At 40.8% G+C, this 9,308-nt stretch overlaps 1 protein-coding gene across 2 annotated transcripts in view; it reads left to right on the top strand.

The window, feature by feature from the left end:
• Positions 1–7,994: 7,994 nt before the first annotated feature.
• The window catches only part of LOC117807376 (inactive ubiquitin carboxyl-terminal hydrolase 53), a 40,027-nt gene continuing 38,713 nt past the window's right edge, over positions 7,995–9,308 (top strand). Inside the window, exon 1 of one of the 2 annotated variants that reach the window (XM_034676645.1) lies at positions 7,995–8,550. The gene's annotated coding sequence lies outside the window, so the exon portion shown is untranslated. The remainder of the gene's footprint in view (positions 8,551–9,308) is intronic. The other variant, XM_034676644.1, reaches the window with a different exon arrangement.

Raw genomic sequence — 9,308 nt, 5'->3', positions numbered from 1 at the left:
GTTATTCTTCCAATTTGTATGCATGAATTTCATATTCTGCCTCTAGAATTGTTGCTAAAATTCAAGATGCTTCTGTTTTGGGACATGGATGCAAATCTGTAATGTATTCCATAACAAGTCCTCCAGTCATAATTTCACAGTTAGTTGGTCTGAAGGCTCATATGAGTGAGTGATGCTTCCCTACATGTTCTAGTCATATGCAAAGCATAGCATCGTGTGAGAGGCCAAAGATACATGTGAGCCACTGTTATGCGCCTCAAGGTTACACTGCCTGACAAATCAAATCTGCTTCACTGACATGAGCCGCTTGACTGATGTGTCTCTCACCTTTTGGCGATGCCCGGGCGACAGGATGGGATTGATGGCAGAGCGGCATGATGAGCTGTGCCCACTCCTTATCTGTCTGTGTGTTTACTGCTACAGCACTTAGGAATTTATGTCAGAGATAACAGGCTAAGGCAAGGAGACTTGACTGATTAACAGTTACCAGCGGGCTTTAGAGTTGCATGGGGATGGTACGGCTGGTTAGCCATGTTTAAATAAAAGCAAAGCCAAGCCCACTATGCTATTTAGCCTATTTCATCAACTTTACATTTCTGAGTGGACGATTAGCCAAATTTTGAATTTGCATCATTTGAACTTGAACTAAGTGAATTGGGATGGAGTGAAATTTGTATCAACAAAGCTGTTGTAACAAATCACTGCAGCTCATATTCTCAATCTAACATGCTAGCTTGTACGCTAGTTGATTCTTGTTAAAACATGTTTTCTTTATGTATTCACAAACTTATTTATTTCCCGCAACGAAATACGTGCCAGATATAACAGATTGTGAACATGTACTGTTATACAACATATTCCTGAATAGAATAGAGCCTGCTGTGAGTTTGTTAAATCAAGGTGTTTATCTAATTGTGGGTAAGTTATTACAATTTCACTTTAAAAAAATCCAGATTTTTCCTGTGTTTTTGATACGAGGACAGTGACACATTAAATATCACCATTAATAAAGCTTTAAAATCAGAAGGTAAGTCTAAGGTGTTTTCAACTACCTGAACCGACTGTGTTGTATTTGGAATAAATAGAAACTTTAGCTTAAAGAGGATCAAAAAATTGGGGCACTGGTGGTGAAATTGTTCTCGAAATGTGTTGTGCATTCGTAGGTTATATATGTTTGAACACAAGGAGGTATTTTTTTTTTTGTATTTTTTGAGGTTTGGCCAGTCTTTTCACCAAATTCACATGGTTACCAGATATCTGTGTTGCTTGTTGCTCAGGATGGGAAGCTCAGGCACTGTTATCAGAACAATACTGCTTCTGCTGTATTTTAGGTTTTGAAAAGTTTATGAGGGTGATTCTTCATCATTTGCAAGACATCAGTGAGTAATCATGATGGACATTGGGCTATTTTTTTTCATATAAAACAACATATTGATACCTATTAGCTACCCTTAGCTACCATTAGCCAAGGGGCGAATATTAGCATCCAGTTCTAGCCAGTTCCTAGGTACAGTTATAGTTTGATAAAACAACACTCGAAATCCTAGCTAACCAGGTTGCTAGCCATTGTTAGCTGCTTCATAATGACCATTAGTTGTTGCCAGCTAATATTAGCAGTTGTGTAACAGCAGCATGTAGTTATCAAATACTGTTTTACCTTGAATTACAGCCCAGTTTCCCACATTCATAGGACTGGTGACCTGATACAGAGCAGTAAAACGTTAACAGCATATTCCATCCTGAACATGACTTCAGGGATACATGGCCACTGTTTGAATTTTATGTGTTACATCTATGTCTGAACAAGGGATGTGTTTGATTATGTAAAAGTTATTGATGCCTTCTCTTGTCTCCAAAAACAATGAAATTCCTTCCAGATTTCCTTCGTCCATGTGTCTCCATCCAGCATCAGCATTCCTCAGCTCTGTTGGAGATACTTTGGTATGTGCAGCACTTGGTACCACTCCCTTTTTTTTGGGTCCTATTGAGCTGCCTGTACAGGAAAACTGTGTGTGCAGCACAGCAACCAGCATCCAACAGTGCCAGTAGCTCTGCCAAGCACCACAGTAAATATTGAGCAGTGTTTATCAAGGGCAGGCATGAACTCTCTTTGAACTTTGATTGTAGCCATTATCAAAATGCAGCAACGGAAATATTATTGGCAGCAGACCGCAAGCTCAGAGGGGGGTGGGGAAGCCAGACGATTCGATTATTAGTCTCTAAATGTAACCAGTTTCCCCTCAGGCGTGTTAGCTTTGGCACAAGATGGCACAGCAGGCACTGGGCACTGGATAATAGACGGTTTGGTCTACAGTATGCTCGAGACAATATGGTGGCCTAGTGGTTCCAGTCACTGTCCCATGCTTAAAGTTATTTACAGAGATGGACTCATAGCAGTTTTGTGGAAGATGCTGAACCTGTCATGCTTAGTTTATCCGAAGCACTCTGCATAAGTGCATCAGGGAGTTCAAATATCACTCTAGGAGAGGAAGAAATGGCACACAAACTCTTGATAGTAATCTACAACTTGAGTGACATTTGTTAAGATGAGGATATGCCATTTTTTGTGTCAAACAGGTGCAGGAAGGGGAGACAAACCTCATATATGCTTTCACCCTGACCAAGCGTGGGCAAACAGAGCATCTGGCCTTCAGCATCTTTATCAGCACTTAACAATGGACTCTGCTGCTGTTGCATTCCCCGTCATGTTTTAAAGCTAAAATTCCCTCGGGTTTCCATCTGCACACACAGCACTGAGTAGTGAGTGTGCAGCATGCTGCTGACACAGACAACTGCTAAAAGGTTGAGCCACATGACCGGCCAATAGCCCTGAAGGATTTCTTTAAATGTGCACGCTTCATGTGTTGTGAAGGAAAAAGTGCAAGGGCACGGAGTTGTACCGTGAGGGAGACATATGGTTCTCACACAGGAACACTTCTGAGGAGTTAAATCATACGTGGAGTCAAATTGTGTTTTTCCATGGTCAACATTTAAGTTCATGTGTCTCGTACCAGGCGACAAAATGCTTGATGGATGAGCACAGCAGGTGTTCATTTTCACAGGAAAGTGCAAAGCCAAATGGGATATTTAAAAATATGGGTGCAAATAAAGCATCCCAGGGGTCAATGGGGGGGTGTTGGGTTGCGATGAGGTGGGGCAGAAGGGGGACGAGGCCACATACCACTCATTCAATGAGGTGAAGTGACGCATTGGGGGTGAAGTACGCTGAGAAAATGTATCATCCATCAAATGTCAGGAGGGTGGATGCCGATGTTCATTCACAAACTATGACACACTTTAACTATGTTTTCAATCCTTCTGTAAAAACAGTAAATGAGCCATGTACTCTTTTTTTAAGTTCAAAGTGGTTAACAACCTAAAAAACAACGCTGTAGAAACTACTTTCTGCAAGGATGCTCAGCACCAGGCTAGTAATTAGCTTGTTTGGATAAATGAACATCCAAGTCTGTGTTCTGTTTACTTGCGAAAGCCCCCGAGACTAATTAGAGCCGTGTTTTCTCACAGTAATCCAGCCTCTGACTTTAGCCTCAGGGGATTCATCCATACTCCTCACTGGTCAATATATGTTAACCCTATGTCTTTGGTTGATAGCATGTAACAAATTATTAACTTACAGAACTGCTTGGTAAACAAACTGGAGCACTGAGGCCTTTATGTGTGTACAACAAAATGCTATTTTCTCATCTAAAAGAGGAGACATAAGAGCTTTAAATGTGGGAAAACTGAGAGGAGATAGTCCACTCTGGATGATGTAGCTGCAGAGAGAATAATTAATGTGCCTTATCTTGGTCAATAAAGGGTATTAGTTTCCCTTACAGACAGCACTGAGGGTAGCAAAGCATGCTTTCTCTGTGCGCTGCAGCTACCGCGGATACGGCAAACACAGCAGTGGAATATATCACAGTCACCCCGTTGGCTGCACTCCAGAGTTAATGTAACATGGTCAACTGCCAAAAAATGATGCTTATGTCATCCACTTTTCTGCAGTAAAACAATGAGTGCAGTGCTACTCCGGGGGTTATAGAGGGGAGGTAAATTACTACAAATGGATAGAGAGTCAAATAGATGCACATAGAAGGGTCTTTCCTCTTGGGTGGACATAATTTCCAACTTTCTCCCATGCTGTATTATGAAATAGATCCATGAAATAGAGCTGGGACATCATGCTGTGTTTGTGGTAATGCAAAGTCATCATGATAGCACACAAAGTCCTATCCAGTGCATAATATATAAAACGCAGGGAGAATACTTTGCTGTGTTTTATCTTTGAATCTCTTGAGCTAGGAAGTGCATTGAATTGTGGTTTGAACATGAAGTCCTCACAAAGTATCACTGACTTCATTGTTCCAGAGAAACTTGAGGAGAGGTTTCATTCAAAAAACCCTCATTATCACCGGATTTTAATCCTGGGTTAAATATAGCACAGGTTGCTTTGGAGGCGTTGCCCTCTGTGGCCCCAATTGTGGCATTCGAGCATGTCTAATCTCTTACGTAACAACAGGGCATTCACTACTGTGTGGGTCCTCATTAGTAGTAATTCAATAGCAACACAACAAGCCATGTTCACAGAAAACATGACAAGTTTTGCTTTGTTCAGTCGATCCACTTTGTGCAGAAAGTGACAAAAAGGCGTTAAAAGTAAAGTTTAGCAGCCTTGATTGACAATCTCACAGTTTGAACTCACACACAAAGGAATTCATTGGAAATATGTTATATTTTTTTGTGTACTCATATTACTTTTTATTCGTGCAAGCTGTTTCAGTTTGAATTATTTGTATTTCCCATGATAGCACACACATCAAGGTTTGTGTGCACACAAGGCACACAAACTAGGGCATTTATTATTACCCAGACGGAGACAGGAGCAGATTAAGTTCATATTTTAATGAGACTTTTGAACTTTGCTTTATTAAACCAGCACCAAAAGAAGGAGTAGCTTTGTTAGTGCAACTTTAAATATACGCCTAATATCATCAGATAATGTTAAAGGAATGGATTCATACTTTTTGATTTACCAGATAACTTTTGTGTTGATGTTGACTGTTTACGTGTGCCCTGGTCTTAAAAAAACACCCCTGAGGCATTAACTTTTAACAAATTGGCTTTTTGAATTGCTGCCCCCTTTCCCCAGCGTATCTCGGGGCAGTAGAGTACAGTAAGTATGGATTGAAAAGCCAGACAACTGTGCTAAAAATACCCCCCTTCAAATGAATGGAATTTAGCTGCCCAGTGACCCAATTTAGGTCATCAATGAATCCATCAATCATGCAAAAACAAGGCATCAGCAATCTGATGTTTAGCAAAATCAAACATTTGGAATGTTTAAAGTAAAACGTGGTGAAGTGTATCTGTATTGTTGCTGAAATGATAAAAGAGGTCACACAGGCCAATGGAGAGGACGCAGGTGTGTCATCTCAGCTCTGTTTATTTACTGTGTTCAGCAAATCCCGTGCTGTTCATCAGGGCTTTCTCAAGGTGAGAAGTCAGGGCAGTGGCACCAGTTCTCTGCGGGACGTTTACTGTGTTCATTGTCTTCTTGCAGAGTTGGCAAAGTCTCGCTAATTAATCTTAAATTAAAAACGCCCTTCACAGTTGGATCTAACTTGTGAAGGGATGTCGGGCTGTTTGTTGGAGCTTGATAGCACACAAGCAGAAGTGACATGTCAAAAGAAGTGGACATATCAAAAGGAAAAAATGAATAAAGCATGTATCAGAAAAGAAACAAGATGCATTCAAAGTGCATGTCAGCCAGGCAACCAAGTGTCAGTGCAATGATACAGTCAGATTTAGACTTTTGGCTCAGAGTGAGGCAGCAGTAGCAGCAGATGTGCTGACAGGGCACATATTCAGCGGCTGGATCGCAAGCTGTCCACCAAGGTCAGGAAAGAGAAAGTTTACATCTGTGGAACTTGTTAAAGACCTGATCTGTTTGAGATGTCTGATCCATAATTTATAGGGGGTGTAAGATATGCAGTGGCAACACTTCAAAGCCAGGAGGCCTGCAGCCAGGGTGGGAATGTCCAACATTATAAAGGGAATATTCTCTATCTATCTGAAGAAGTCCAAAAAATCTGTCTAAAAAGTTACAAAAAGAGAAAAATCTCAACATCAAACAGTGAAGATGCCTTAAAGTTGGCATGGTTGTTTAATATCCTGTATTAAAAATGCACATTAAGGGGTTGGAAGGTAATTTAAGGACTTCCACACCAATCATTACAGAGCACATCACTCACACTGATTATTACTGCACTCTTGAACTTTTTTATATTTTAAAAGGAAGCATTACATGTCCCTCAAGGAAATGTGGAGAGAGGGAAAGGCATTGTCTCCTCGATGGGGCCTTTCAAGTACTTCCTGGGGAAAGGCTGGACCACGCTGATACATTGTGACCCCTCACCGCACACTTGATCACTGCTAATTATTTCCTCTGAAGCAAGGAGTGACTGTACTGATTTATTCAAAAGCAAAGACGTTGTTCTCCCTCTGAAAGCTTATTTGACATATGATCTTGTTCAAATACTTTTCTGGTTTGATGCTGTTTACTGATTTGACATTAATCACAATCAAACAAAACAGTAATTACTAAAGTTATACATATTTGCATGTGCAGCCATCCCTCACAATCTCAACTCAACTTTAAAGCTCCCGAGAGGAATTTGAAGTTTGTTTTGATTTTGGCACCCTCTATGGACAAAGCAGTTTGATTTTTTTTGATGATCTTGCCTGTTACATGCATGAGTGGTATTTACCGATGAAAAGTCTCACCCTGGTTTCTTATAACAGTCAAATGTCTCACTCAACATTAGTCTGTGCTGTTGAAAAAATTATTAAAAAAAGCTCTTTTTGCTACATGCTATTAATTGTCTCACCTGACACCAACCCTGCAGCAGTGGCTTCAGACACTTAAGATAACTAAATAGAAATAATACTTTGTTTTGCTTATGATCTTGCTTCTATATGTCACAAAGAGTCATGAATATCAATTTCAGCCTGTTTCATAAACAGCAAAAGAAAGCCTCACAAGAGCTTTAACTGTAAAGCTGAAAATGTTAAAAAAAAAGAGACACATATAGATACATTTCTGACAGAATTAAAAAACTGAATAAATGTGAATAAAACTGAAGAAACTTTAAGTAAATAAGGCAAATTCATTCAATCTCTGATCAGGTTATAAAACTACTCGAAATAATAACATACAGCCTATTTCTGCATGAGTACAAACGCAGAGCGTGTCATTTCCCACAGCTGAGGTGCTTTCAGAAATAAATCAACAGCCTGTATTATATTGCATGCTCCCATAATTATATATCCCATATAATATGCCCTCTTGTGGCGGCAATCCAAAGTACTTATTTTGATTGTGATAATTTTTCAAGCTAAAAACCCGTCTCTGCTCTCTGGTAGCCTTAAAACCTAACAGGGCTGTTCCGCTCAGTTCTCTTCCTGCTTCAAAACAAGCGGAGAAAAGATTTAATTGTACAACTCTCTCATTGGTTTCTTTATATAACAGGATCAGGCAGATGGTGTTTGGGTAACAAGAACCTTACATCACTTTCCGCTGCTCTCAGTTGTTCATAATCACCACTGGTGTAATTGTCGGTATATTGTTGAGGTGTAACTATGCTGGTGTATGTTTATCATCCTCAAACAAGCACGTGTGATCTTTGCCAACTTCACTACTGCAATGCACACTTTATTTGCAAATGTATGCATGCAGAAAATGTAGAGGTGGTAGCTGGTAGTTTGCCATTTTTGCACCCTGGATGCAGACAACAATTTAAAATATGTGTGACTGCTATTTAAATGCGTTTTAATTGATTTGACAGCTTACTCTACATGAGAAAAGCCACTTTTACAGTTTTTCAAGTGCGTAAAAGGAGCGGAATCGCCATTGTACAGTTACAAATATTCAGTACGCACTGTAGTGGGCTGCAAACCCCCTGCACCATGAGGCAACATTAACCAGCCAGCCAGGAGAGTTGGCGCTCTGCAAATGTTGGAGTGTGTGTCTGCGCGCCTCTGTGTGTGCGCTCTCGCTGGAGCTGTGGCAGCGGTGTACAGTAGCATGGCAGACTGCAGTAAATACACAGTTGAAGAGGCGGGGTTTGACATCTCAGCTCTGAAAACATCTCTAATCCAGTATTTCAGGTGCCGAAGTCGACCGAGCGACCATTGCTCACTACCGCCGCGCGTGAGCGAACTGCGGCAGAAACGCACACCTCGTTAAACAAAACGGAATACATCGCAAGTGGACGGAGACCGGCTGCTTGGGGTCCGGGTGGGATTTCAAAGAAACAAAGAAACACAACTACACCCTGAGTGAGGGAAGTTTCAGCGGCGGCTCCGACAACACTTTGTTCCTGGTTGGTGTTGTAGTTTCCGACGTCTGTTTCTGTCCCTGAAGTAGATTTTAACAAGCGACTCCAACAACGACTCCTCAGCACCTCCCCCCGAAACTCAACACAAATACTTCAACTCTTCTCCCCACAGGAGGATATTACAGCACTCGGAGTTATTATTGTCTGCAAGGTGAGTTGGAATTTAGGGAAGTTTTAAAAGTAGAGTTATTAAAACGTGTGTTTTAGCAGCAGCAGTACGTGGGGCGGAAAACGTAGACTCACCTGGAAACTCAGGTAAGTCGGAAACCAGGTAGGCCCAGCGTTAGCAGCCTGTAGTCGGTCATGTAGCTTCAGATTGCACTCTTGCTGAGTTAAAATGATGATTTTACATATTTGAAACATTTAAAGACTCAAAGAGGGTGTTGTTGTTTTGTTTTACGTTTAGATCTCGTCATAACTTTATTTTTAAAGCCGTCCTCTGCCTTCTTGTTGTTGACAGGCAGCAGGATATGTCTCGGTTGTCATGCATTATTTAAAATATGAGACGTTATGACAACTTCATTAGTTTTTAATTCCTATGTTGACACAATATTTATTTTATCAGACTTATCAAATACATTTGAACTCCCTATGTGTTTCAGGTGACTTTCAAACTTATAATGATAGTTTTTGCTCCTTTTTATAGTGTAGTGTCACCTCAGGATAAACAAGCACAGTCTGAGCTTACTGCCAAGTCTGCTGTCATGCTTTACTGTGGACTGTTCACATTGCGTCATTTTTGCACACTTTCCAACATTTAGACAAAAACATTCAGGAGCTTCTAGGTGTCCATTTGCTAATAGGACTTCCCATGTGCACCCCTTAAAGAACAGGTTTCTCTCACTTGAATCAATCCCCGTGATATAAGAGCCCTAAGCAGAGTGATGATGAAGCAGTGAGATCATCAGC

The sequence above is a fragment of the Notolabrus celidotus genome, chromosome 23 (genome assembly GCF_009762535.1).
Source record: "Notolabrus celidotus isolate fNotCel1 chromosome 23, fNotCel1.pri, whole genome shotgun sequence".
In the NCBI taxonomy this organism is placed as follows: Eukaryota; Metazoa; Chordata; class Actinopteri; order Labriformes; family Labridae; genus Notolabrus; species Notolabrus celidotus.
The sequence above is the reverse complement of the archived record's forward strand: the minus strand, read 5'-3'. Positions and strand labels throughout refer to the sequence as shown.